The sequence below is a fragment of the Heterocephalus glaber genome, unplaced genomic scaffold, assembly GCF_053883595.1.
Source record: "Heterocephalus glaber isolate CG9 unplaced genomic scaffold, H.glaber_assembly_v1.0 deba00001608, whole genome shotgun sequence".
Lineage (NCBI taxonomy): Eukaryota > Metazoa > Chordata > Mammalia > Rodentia > Bathyergidae > Heterocephalus > Heterocephalus glaber.
Window position 1 is genome coordinate 23094086 of NW_028258379.1, and position 13381 is coordinate 23107466.

Below are 13381 nucleotides of genomic sequence, written 5' to 3' on the forward strand. Positions count from 1 at the left end.
CAAAGATGATGGGATGCTACCTCATTGTTATTTTTCATTGCATAAAATTATGTTTTAGCATACTTACCACGAAGAAGCAAACATCCCTGTTATGACTTGCCATCAGAGAAGGCCACAGGGAAAGATTGAGGGTAGCATTAAGAACTTAAAAGCAAGGAAATATGGAGACATCATTGTTATGATTGCAAGATGAATTTAGACAACAATGTGAGGGAACATGGAAGCGGATTTTTCCAACTTATCCTCCCAGAGTACTACTCCAGGTGAGTACTGGCCTACTCAGTACTTAATTGCAGGCTTCAGAGATCATGCACAGTGGATTCCTATAAACTCTCCTTGAACCCCTGACAAATAATATGTGAACTAATAAATATGTGTTGCTATAAGCTGCTAAGTTTGTAGTATTTTTACATGATATTGAACATCCATACAATAATGAAGTAATTTTCATGAATACAGCTGACAGCAAAGTTCTGATAAAATAATGCTGAAATATAGGTAAGTTCTCATGAGTGAAAAATTTGTCTTAATAATTAAGTTCTTCTTAAAAAATCATGTATTTAACTGAGGAAGCATTTTGTAGTGCTTAAAATCATGAACTCTAAACTCATGGGGGTCAGTTGCTGCTCTTCCAAATTCCAGTTTTTGATTGAATGTGATCAATGCAACTCTCAAGTCTTGATACTGGCCTTCAAAAACTGGCAAATAATAGTATATGTTTCACAGACATCCTATGAAAAATGAATCAATAAAAACCATGTTGTATGTACTTTTTGAATTACTGAGTAAAGATTTTGGATTTTTCAGTATAATTGTACTGTGAATGGCACTATTATTGCCAAAATAATCAAGCTTCAAAAATTAAATAAATACCTCTTCTCATTATATCTAGAATTAGTATCTGAAACACTACAGACTGTGGAACAACAGAAATTTGCAGATATCCTTAATTGAAAGCCAGTGAATTCAATGAAAGAGCAAAAGGAAACTGAATAGTCATTACAAATCCCAGAAGTTAATTGCAGTAGATTATGGTTGTAAGAATAAATGAGATCATGCAGAACTTTCTTTTAGAGAAAATTACTTACCTATACATAAAGCAAAGTCCTAATGTACAAGTATGACTTAAAGAAATATATGAAAACATAGAAAAGATGCCAAATAAGGATAGGTAACCAAGACAAATGACAATTACTGCACTAATAAACATGCTAATGTTAAACTTTAGTAGAATTCTCTAAGACAAAAGTCACAAAACACCAAAGAAAGAAGACACTCTGGTATTCACTGAAACCACAAAATCAAGGCATGGAAATAATGTATCTACTGATAGACCGACATAGCAATTATAATATACACATACACACCTGTATATACACACAAAATGAAATATTATTCAACCTTATACAAGAAGGAGACATTGACATTGCAACAACCGGAATGAAATTTGAGGACATCATGATAAATGAAATAAATCAGAAATAAAAAGACAAATATTGATTGATCTCATACCTAAAGGGAGCAGTAGCAGAATACAATGGTGATTACCAGGGGCTGAGAGATGGGACAAAAGAGGAAATCATGGTGAAAAGTTGCAAATTTTCAGCTATACAATGAAAAAAATATTGGAAGCAGTTACTATAGTTAATAACAATGTACTACACACTTGAAATGTGCTAACATAATAGATTTCAACTATTCAAGCCACCCAGGAATTCACAAACATAGAGGTAACTATGTGAAGAAATGGATCTGTATATTAGCTTGATCATCATAACCATTAAACATGTATACACAAAGCATCACATTTCAAGTCTTAAATGTATGCAGTATTTGCCAAGCACAGCACATTAGAGGTGAGAAAAAAGAGAAAAATAATGACAAGGAGTCATTTCTCATCGAGATACATTTTTTACAAGAATATCTCAGATAACATAGTCATCTATCTGTTCCTTCATGAAAAATTATATCAATTTCTTTACACCACTGGTGTAAACTAAGCTTACCAGTAGTTGGTGTTTATGGACAGTTCATTAATTAGTTCATCTGTATATAACTCCACCCTGTATGGGATGCTCATTCTGTCAAAATGCACTTTATTAGATTCTTAAACGACAAATACAATTTCTCTCTAAAATCATGTAATTCAACGGATTAGGTCAAGGTTAATTTTTCTGGGACTTGTTTCTCAAGCATAAGAATTTTATTTAAGTCCTTATTCCCAAAACTGAAGCTATTTGAAATAGGCAAAATGTATTTGAAATAGGCAAAATATCCTTGATTTAAATGGACAGTGTTTTTGGTCACCTTTTCAAAGATTACACTTGATTTAAATAATTCTCAATAATTCCGTTCAATTGACGAAATAACGATTCTTTAAATAAAACTATTTTTTTCTTTTGAGTGTCAAGGCATTGTATTAAGATTAAACAGTTATAAAATAACCAACATCAAAAGAACACAAGCCTCCAGTGAAAAATAGAATAGGACTTTAATCCATTTGCCATTCCCTGGAGGCAAAGGAAGACGGTGAATAGGAAGAACATGCTCACCATAGCAGAAAGAAGCTTTGGAGTTCAAGAATTTTGAAGTCTACTTTATGTCGTTGTAATAAATCATAAAAGTATAACGAACAAATATCAGTAAACATGACCTTTTTGAAGGGTGTGTAAATATCACTCTATTTTTCTCTGTCTCTCTTAATTTAGAAAGATAAATAGATCATAATATGGCTCAGGTGCTAAATCAACTAGACATCAATATGTAGAGTCTCATGGATTTTTACCTTTGAAGAGCCAATACTTTCCAATAATTCTAAGTACCCAGAAATTAAATAGTACACAGTGAGCTAACATTTTATTTTCTACAATTTTTATAATGAACTTTTCATTTAAAGCTAACAACATCTATGCATAAAATATGGAATGCTTAATGAACATGTGTCAGAATTCAGAAACAATATTATGAAATACAGAGTGGTGGGTAAAATTACATATATGTATAAGCATTTATCTATGCAATTTAATTTGTATTTCTTTTTTCTATATTTATGTTTAGCCTGTTGTAAAACTCTATCACAATTGATGCTATTACCCCAATGTAAAATTTAGACATTTCTAATTTAAAATTACTGAATATTAGCATAAGTCTAATATTTTGTATGTATCTAGATGTTTAAAATACTTATGGACAAAATTGAGTGAATTATGCCTGATCTAGTAAGATGATATTTTCTATATAGACACTTGAAGCCAATCTTCATGTTTAAAAGAATAGTATGCAGTTATGATATTTATATGTAAACAGAGAGAAATATCTATTTTACTTGGGAAGAAAGATATAGAAGTTTTATATGAAAAATCCTTAAACAAATTGAGAGGCAGAAAGACAATTTATTCAGTATACATGCTGGCAAAGTGAGCACAACAATTTACTCAGTATATACCATTAAAATAAACCCCAAGCTATGATATAGGCATTTTACCACATCAACAAAAATAAAAATCAATTATCTTTGTTCAGAAATTAACAATGCTGAAAATTTACATCACTAAAATATCTGTATATATGATAATTAAATTTATAAGTTTTTATAAATAAATGAATCTGATGCTGGCAAAATAAAAGAGGGTGGAGGAAGGGGAAAAATAAATAACTGAGATATGTAAATGCAGCAATTTTCTACAGTGAATGTAATCATTACGTACTGCAAGCATCTATTAATACAAGTCAAAAAAAAGGAAAATATCCCGCCACCAAATATGTAAATTTGGGGAGAATAAACTTTTCTGTTTTTTCAGACCATAGGTTTTTGTTTAAGGGAAACATTAAGGGTTGAAATTAACAAACAAACAAACAAACACAACACTGTAAGTGGCAATGCAAAGACTTGCTGATATTTGTTGTTTATTAGGTTGTATAGTCTGATTTCAAACATACCATTTTACATTCCTTTCATCATTAAATAGCTCATGCTTATGCATACTGCAATATGTATGGAGAAAAGGCTATGATGTCTGGGATATGCTTCAGAATAATCTGAGGTGGGTGTGTGGAGGACATTCAACGATGCCAGTCTGGCTATGCACAGAGAATTGTTGAAGCTTACCTAAAGGGTCCACAGAGTGCCCTAACCATTCTGTTTTTCTGTATGTTGAAATTTTTCATAGTAAAAATTTAAATAAACTACTTCTTAATGGACTCTAGATAAATAAGTAAATAGCAGCAATCTATACTTTTTCTTGAATTTTAAAATTTTGTATTAAAGCCAGTTCTTTCTTCTACTAATATGTTAATTTATTCAGCAAATGCTGTGATGTAAGAAATTTTTTTTAGGAATTCAATATGTCTCAATACATGAAATATATTTTGCTATACAAATAATATTAAATTTACCATATACATTTTAATGTCTATAAAATCATTTTAGAAAATATATAGAATGCATGGCTAAGCATAAAACAAGGTAATTAAAAGGCATTAATCATTTTGTTGATAATATTTATTGGAAAATTTCTTTTGGTAGATTATTAATCAGATTCAAAAAGTTTGTTAATATATTTCTCATACATAAGTTCACATACACATATTTATATACTTAGGTATATATATTTTTAAATACATCCATGTAAATGTAAATGTATGTTGATATTTACATACACATAATTACTCATTCAAACCAGTATATAAATGCAAATATATTTTTGCATATATGTATTGCAAATTGGACACAATTAACAATTGTTAACCAAATCTTATTTGAAATCATGATGGCTTTATTTGCCTTGATTATGAGATGTCCACAGAAATTACTAACAATAGAAAATCATTAGAAGATATGTGAATATCAATATCCTTCTTATTCACACACACAAAAAAGATGTATATTCAGGGTGCATTGAATATCTGAAAAACATTTCTTATCTCTCTGAGTGAACAGAAATTACTTTGGGTTGATTTGATAGAAAAGACAGGTCAAAGGCAAATAGGAGATGAATTTTGAGATTCATAGCATCATATACATCTTTTGCAATGTACATATAAGTGGATATATATATATATACATAAATACATATATTTATTTTTAAAATAAAAGTAAATTTTTCTGTATTTTTTTCTCTTAAACGGTTATGAAGCTAGATATTCAGCAAGATAATGTCACAGTAAATTAAATGGAATCTTCCATGCAATAGCAATAAAAATTTCTTAGCTGATTAAAGAGGAGATAAGAAGATTGGCTAATTCAGATTAGGAATCATAGACTTTCCAGTTTGCTCTCATTTCAACGCAAATAATTAGCAACCCCAGTCATGGTAAATCTGTGTGTAGAAATAAAGCTGAATAGATCTTATTCTTCCAATTACAAAGGTAGCACTCAATTTTAAATTTTCTTGTTGGAAAGTATATAACAGTGTACATATTAGTTATTAAACATACATTATTTCTTACATCTGATTTTTTGTGTGATAGATATACTCAAATTTATTTTTTATATAGTAATGAGAGCTAATAAGAATTGCTGGCCAGGCTTGCTGGGGCAATCCCGAAACCCTACCATTCCAGGATGCCAAGGGAGAAAAGCATGGCTAGTTTGAGCCCAGATTGGAAAATAGCACCTTAACTAGACCCTGTTTCAAAAAAAAAAAAAAAAAAAAAAAAAAAAAACAGAAAAGAGGTTGAGGAGATAGCTCGGTTTGAAGGCCCTGGGTTTGATTCACGGTTTGGAAAAGATTGCCCTAAATAAGACCTTCTGAGGCACATTACATTTTGAGAATATATGAAAGTATATTCACACAAATAAATGATCCATTTGCATTTATCATCAACTACTAAAACAATGGCATTCAAAATCCAGGACATTTCACAAAAATACTCCTGGATTTCTTATTTTTCTGATGAAATTTCCCATTATTGTAAAAACCCTTCATACAAAACTCAGCACAAATAAAATGTCTTATTTCTTGTGTGTTTACAGGAGATACAATTTCCTACAAACTTTGCTTATAAATCAGATCACTTTAAGGTAAAATGCAGAATGTACATAAGGAGCTGTCTCCTTTCAGACATTTACTGAATCCTTTACTAAGGGCATGTAAGAAATGGACAGTGAAGAACAGGTCTCATTTAACAGTGTGCAAATGTAATAAGAACATGGCATAGAGCAGTATGTACAGGAATTTTATACTTGCAATATGGTGAGGAAAAATTTCGTACCCAAGCTTTTGAGGGTGAATTGAAAGTAAATTGTATCAAAAATAAATATTTCATAGTAACATTCTCCCAATATACAAAAACATGAGAGTACAATATATCATACTCCCTTCTCTTGGTAGATTTTAATAGGCATTTGTGCCCTTTAAATCATTTTTTTATTTATAACTCTTTAGTTATAGATATGTTTCTAAAAGATGCTAATGTCTTTCCCTTTCAGAAATTCTGTGACCATAGTAACTAAAGATTTTGCTTGGATTAGCTGAATTATCAGTGCTTGTTCTTGTGATAGTAATTTTTGTGATATTTAGAAAGCATTCATTAGATTTTATTCCCAATAGTTTTGCATTGAAAGTGGCCAAACTTTGGAGACATACAAACTTTCTGTGTTCTCATTTTTATATACACACATAACCCATATAATGCCTATGACCATGAATAATACAATGATGTAGAGGAATCCTCATTTTTCTTAGAATAAGAAATTAATGAAACTATGCCACATAAAACTCTATCTTCATAAATGGATAAAGAAAATGTGATATTTATATACCATGGAGTACTATTCTGCGGTAAATAAGGATAGATTTAGGTCATTTGTAGGATAATGGATGTACCTTGAGACCATATTAAGTGAAGTAAATCAGACACACAAGATTAAATATCACATTATTTCTCTTACATGAGAAATCCAAAGTAAAAATAAAGACCAAAATAAAAGATAGATAATAAGAAGTAGGAATTTAAATCATTCTTAAAGAGGAAGGGCCAGAGAGAGAGAGAAGAGGGAGAAAAAAAGAAGGCATGAAAAAAGGAACTGTGATGTGTTAAATATGTTTCTGTACCAACTCCACAAAAGGAACATAAACATTATATCCTGCAAATGAAGAAGAAGAAGAAGGAGGAGGAGGAGGAGGAGGAGGAGGAGGAGGAAAGAAAAGGAGGGCCAGAGATTTATCTCAGTGGTGTCACCATCTGCCTTCCAAGTGCCAGGTCCCAAGTTCTATAGCTGGTACCAAAAAAAAAAAAAAAAAAGAAAGAAAAAGGAAAGGAAAGGGATTAGGAAAGGGTGGAGGAGAAGGGAGGGAAAAGGGTGGAAATGGGATGAAGGAAAACAATTTAGATGTGATGTAAACATATACTAACTTCCCACATAAATTTAAACATCATGTACTACACATATGTACTAATAAGCTAAACTAATAAAAACTCTGTATTTCAGAAGTATTACTCAGTAGGCATATCAAGCTTCTCACATACCTCCTCCAAAAAGGTCAGGATGTTCAGTTGCTTGAGGGTGATGTTGTGGCTCAAAATCTTTTTCAGGTATACCAAGATGCTCTGAGCCTAAAAGGAGGGATGCTTGTTTTAAGACCCTAGAGACAATGAAAATTTCAATTGCTTATAAATTTCACCAGTATTTTTGCATAGGAGTTCCTCTGTGATTTACATCAAAGAACTTAGAACATGTCTACAGATTGACAAAATTTTAACATATTTGTGAAAAATTAACTCTTCATCTGTATCACTCTGTTGCCTACACCCACACCCACCTCTGTAGGGCAGAGGTAAGTCTGGTGGAAAGTCTTTAATAAGTAAGGAAAAACATCCAGTCCCTTATGTTTGAGATCTCAAGCATAAAACTGACATTTAATCTGACAATAACAAAGTCTGTGCAGGAAACACTTGTACCATGAACAAAGACATCTTTGTAGATAAATGAATAAGCAATTATTATTATATTCTAGGTAGTTATGTTACCTTATTTTTTCCCAGCCCTACCCTGTTTCAGAAAACAATGATTAGCAAATAAATAGCCAAATGACTGACAACTCTTCTTTTTATATGCATTTTCATTATTTTTGCTATTTTTACCTTTAATTATCCTGTCTTAAATTATATTTACTTGACTACATCCCTTCTAATCATTTTGTGTACACATTTTAAGTGAATTATTAATGTATTGTCTCTGCTACACTCAAGGTAATAATGTACTCAATGTTGAAAGGAAATAAACCTACTGAGAAAAGATTGTTTCCCCATATCTTTAAAAATGGATATATTAATCACTTCAAGAATGAAAGCCATAAGGGAGAAAGAGTGATTTGGAAACTGAGATCGGAGATGACAGGAAATCAATAGAAAAATCAATATGCCTAAATGGTGAAAGATCAAACCACCGCACTTCTAAGAAAAATACAAATATCGAGTATAATAGTTTTCAAAAATGCAGTATTATCCTCCTCAGAAAGCAAAAAAAGGACCAGTGTATGAAATATGATAATAGGATAATTAAAATAAAATTTAGTGTTTTGCAGAAAGTGGAAATAATACTGAGTTCCAGGAAAGAAGGAAAATTGTGATGGATTACCACATTGTATTTGAGAATCTTGCTGATATCAATGCATTATAAATCTCTATTCACACTTATGTTTGTGCAGATGTGGTGTGTATGCATGCAGGAGCATATATAAAAGAATAAAACAGGGGCATCTAACTATCTGAATCTGTACACGCCCAATTGTTTAAACTGAAGTTGTACACATTTGTATTCTAAACTTGTAATCCTAGGTCCTGGAATTGATCCCAGAGAATTTAATAAAGATGCCCACATCTTTATTAAATAGTAACCCTAAGTGACAAAAATCCCAAATTTCTACCAACTTACATATAATAAAATAGATAATCACATCTTGGTGTATTAACTAAGAATAAACAATAGTTAACTTTATATAATTAAAAGTTGTTTGCATCACTAAAGTTATAATTTACTTGAAAAAAATGGGCTAATCATTAGTGCTAAACTCCATCTATGGAGTTTAGAAATGAGCTTTCTCCAGTGACAGAACCAATAGGATGGATTGAGAGATAGATAGATGATAGAGAAATAACAATATTTGGATATATCAGAAGCTCTATTAGAGGAATTGGCTAATATGATTATTCCAACTGAGAAGTCCCATGTGAGTTCTTCAGCAAGCTGGAGACCAGAGTTTTAGTCCAAATCCAACAGCCTCAAAACCATTGAGAAGCCAAGTTTCAGGGTGAGGCAGGAAGTCTGATAATTTGAACCACTGTTGGTGTTAAGTCCTGAAGTCCAAAAACCAAGGAGGCTGGAGTTCTGGGTTCCAAAAGCAGGAGAAAGAGTCTATTTTACCATTTAGCAAGAGACAAAACTTCTGTTGTATTTGTTCCTTCAGTGGCCAAATGGATGTTGTTCATCCAAACTAATCTATTCTACCTCATGTATCAGTCTCTGTAGACACACTCAAATACACATTAAAAATTACGTTTCATCAGCTTCGTAGGTATTTCTTATTCCACTCAAATTGGCACCTAAACTTAACCTTCACGGGCAGTTTTGAACCTAGCCTGGGCAACTTAATGACTTAGCAAGAGCCTGTCTCAAAAAAGGGGGTATGGTGGTGGGATATAGCTCCATGTGAAGGCTCTGGGCTCAGTGTCTAGCACTAAAGAAAAAAAGAATGAAAACAATACATGACTAGAGTTAACTATAGCTGCACACACACAAAAATGACACAAATATTGACATGAAAATGTTTATATTCACTGCTTATCTCAAATTTTATGTATTTTAAAAAATAATAGTGATAAGGAATTGGGGAAATTAAAAGAAAGATATCACAAAGATATACTGCTCTATCTATGTCTGTATCTAAATTATCTATATTTATAAATTATACTTATATTCTATATACAAATGATGCATGGAAGAATCTTAAAAATGTTAAGTGATAGACAATCACACACTAAGAATATCATAACAGTGTAAAACTAGTGCATAGCTTTATAGTTTAGATCTAGAATATTCCTCAAATGGTTTACACATTTAGGGATTGTCCAGTCCCGCGGGTAAGTCAACGGAGACCCTAGAGGGGGAGTGAGAATGACAAAGGACAGGGGACACGAGAGATGGAGACAAGACAGGTTTCTGATCAAGTCTCGTTTATTGCAGAAGCTGCTACAGCATATGTAACGTAGGGCTAGAGGGAAGGAGCAAGGGGAGGGTACTGGGGCTACTTCCTTGTTGCCGGGTAGACTTGCAGCAGGCCCAGACATGCACGTAAAAGGCACTCAAGAGTTCTAGCAGCGGGGGTGGGGGGGCAAGGCCCCCTACAAGGGATAAGCCTTCTATATTAGAATCTCATGTAGCTATAATGTCAGAAAAAGCAGAATTTATGGCAATATTAATAAGGTAAAGAAACATATCTCAAACTGACATAACAGCAATCAAACAAAATATATAAAAATCATAGATGAACATGTACCTAATAATGTAACTTTAGAATATAGTAAGCAAAATGCTCAGAAACCCAAAAATAAGTAGTCAAATTCAGAAAGGAAGATTTGAATGTATTATTTTCAGCAATCAATAGAAAATTGAGGTTAAAGAAAAATTGATTGTGAATTAAAACTGTAATCAAATTTTAGTATCTAAAATACAATAATGGTGTTATATCTGAAACACAATACTGCAGAATTCTTTTCAAGGGTCTGTGTACCATTGACCAAAATGGAAATACACTCATAAAGGAAGCAAGTGTACAGTGTCTTGCTAATAAAAAGTAGAAGATAATTATAAAATAACATAGTATTTAGAAATCAATATATCAAAGAATTTAAATACATATAAAATGATAAAGACAGGAAAATTTTAACTCAAGAAAAATTGAAATGTGACATTTATAATCTTATATTACACAAGCAACTCACTATTTAGAGAAAAATAAAATATTGCTGAAAGTGAATATATTAAAAACAAAAAAATAAGCATTCATTTTAGGATAGAAGTAGAAGAGGGTGGAAGAAGGTCCAAAGCATTTTTTGTACTAGAAAACCAGAATTATAAGAAAGGTCATTATTTTAAGGTGGGGCTTCAAGCTTCCAAGAGCTGGAAGAAAATTAGCTGTTAATAAAGCAAAATGATTTTATTTGCATTGAAGGCAGTTAGCACTCCATGTAGTCACAGTGACTTTAATCCTCTCTTGTTCTGTTTCTGATTTTCTCTCCTGCCACACCTTGTTGAGATAAGCCATATCTGGAGCTCTCCTTGTCTATGTTGTCTCTTTCTCATACAAGTCAGTCTTTAATCAAGGAAGTGCACCACAGGGTTAGCAATCCCGGGTATGATTTCATAGAATCTCAGGATGTCTGGGTTTTTTCCACTGAAAGTTGAAGAACATTGACTATAATAAGCATAAAGAAGTCAAGTGATCCAGAATGTATAACACATGTAAATTATAATGATAGCAAACATTTTCCTAGCCCTAACCATAATCTTTGATCAGTCTTTAATGGTTAGTCATTACTTAGAGCAAGTCTAGTAGGTGGGTACCATTATAAACCCCATTTATGTAATAGGACTCTCAGTAGGAATTGCTGGATAACTTTCCTGACTAAGAGAGTTATTTCATGCTCCCTGAGTCAAGGTAGTCTAGTTTAAAACTATACTCTTAGCTATTGTGCTATATTGCTATCTATACACTTACATAAAACATACAAGTTTACACAAATATGTGTATATGTTCTTTTCATTGCCTGGTGCCTAGTTTCCTTTTGTACAGTTTAGATCTCTGAGTGAGTTAATCTAAAATATCTTCATTTTATAAAGTTTAAATCTGAAAAATGAAAATCTTTGAATTTTGATTATACTGGACTTTTATAAACTACAGGAATATAACATACACAGTGATTGTTTATTCATAAAGTTTTCAAGTTTTGCCCTTTTACTCATGGGCACTGTGCATCTGATTTCTGAGGCATTGTGGCAGAGCTGGTTGTTTTGCCAGAGTATCATCTTTTAAGGCAAATGCCTTGATTTCTAATTTCAACTCACAGATTTAGCTAAATGAGTTCAGATGAGTCACACAAACTGGTATAATCCCAATTTTCCCATGTGTAGAGATGAAATTGTTATCTCTGTCCCATAAGAAAATATTAAATAAAATAATGCAAGTCAAAAGAAGTTAAAAGTATTCATAGAGCAAGAGAGAGAGAGAGAAAGGAAAAACAAGATCAATCAACAACCAATACATGAGAATTACAATAACACTATGGCGTTTGGCATACTGTATCTGACTGTGGAAGGCAACAGAAGAAGGAACGCCCTAGCACTTAAGCTTCCAGTATAGTTGAGCTGGGAAGCATAAGAAATTCAAAATAATAAATGTGCAAACCATAATTTTTAATTAAATACTAACTAGGATGCAGAAGTAAAGGTCTCAAATATAAATGTATATAGATTGCCAGGGTCTCTACAACCTTGTCTCTATCTCTTGTCCCATCATTAATCCATCAGACCCCAATGTTCTTTGTGATGTTCTTTTCAAATAAACTATTTGCATGACTTTACATAAAGCTACAAGTTCTTTTATCTTCTGAGAATGGGAACCCTATCACTTTCTAGTCTTCCTGGCAAATGCATAACAGCTTCTTGAATTCTCATTTAATTATCATTTTCTGTAGTAAGCATTTTTGACCTCTCTACACTTTGGGGTTTTCATTTACTTAGTGTGATGAACTATATTAATAGACTGTAATTCTAGTATTGTCAAACTAAATTGTGAATCATGTACTATCGTTAAAATTCCTACAAGGGCCAGGGATTTAGTTCAGTGGCACTGTGCCTGCCTCGCATTGCAAGGTCCTGAGTTTAAAACCTGGTACCACAAAAACAAAACAAAACAAAAAATGCTTAAAAATGCTATGTGTGAGTTATTGTTCTAAAAATTACTAGTCTGTCAAATGACCATAAACAACAGTTAAACTCTTTATGCTTTGGGTGACTCATCTAGCAAATGAAGGCAACACTTCCAAAATCTTATAACAAATATATTTTAACACTGGTGACTACAGTAGTAAATGATATCCACTAACATTGCAGAGCATTCATTAGATCTCACAAATTGTTTTGAAATGCTGCATGTATTAACCAATGCAAGCTCTATATGATTTGTGTTATTTTTAACATCACAGATGAGAAATTTGAAGTCCCAAATGTATTAAGTCACACAGCAGAGCCACAACTTTGAGCCAGATACTGTTGCTAATGAATATGCCCTTAACTGGTACAAATAATTTATGACATTTAGCCAGGTATGTTGGTACATGCCAATGTTTCTGGCTGACGAAGGAAGATCACAAGTTTGAG

At 32.2% G+C, this 13381-nt stretch overlaps 1 long non-coding RNA gene across 3 annotated transcripts in view; it reads right to left on the reverse strand.

Annotated features, from left to right (window-relative positions):
• LOC147822787 (uncharacterized) overlaps positions 1-13381 on the reverse strand; it is a 73832-nt gene that overhangs the window by 15338 nt on the left and 45113 nt on the right. For all 3 annotated transcript variants that reach the window (XR_015445082.1, XR_015445081.1, XR_015445080.1), the window contains exon 3: positions 7471-7557. This is a non-coding gene — a long non-coding RNA (uncharacterized LOC147822787). The remainder of the gene's footprint in view (positions 1-7470; positions 7558-13381) is intronic.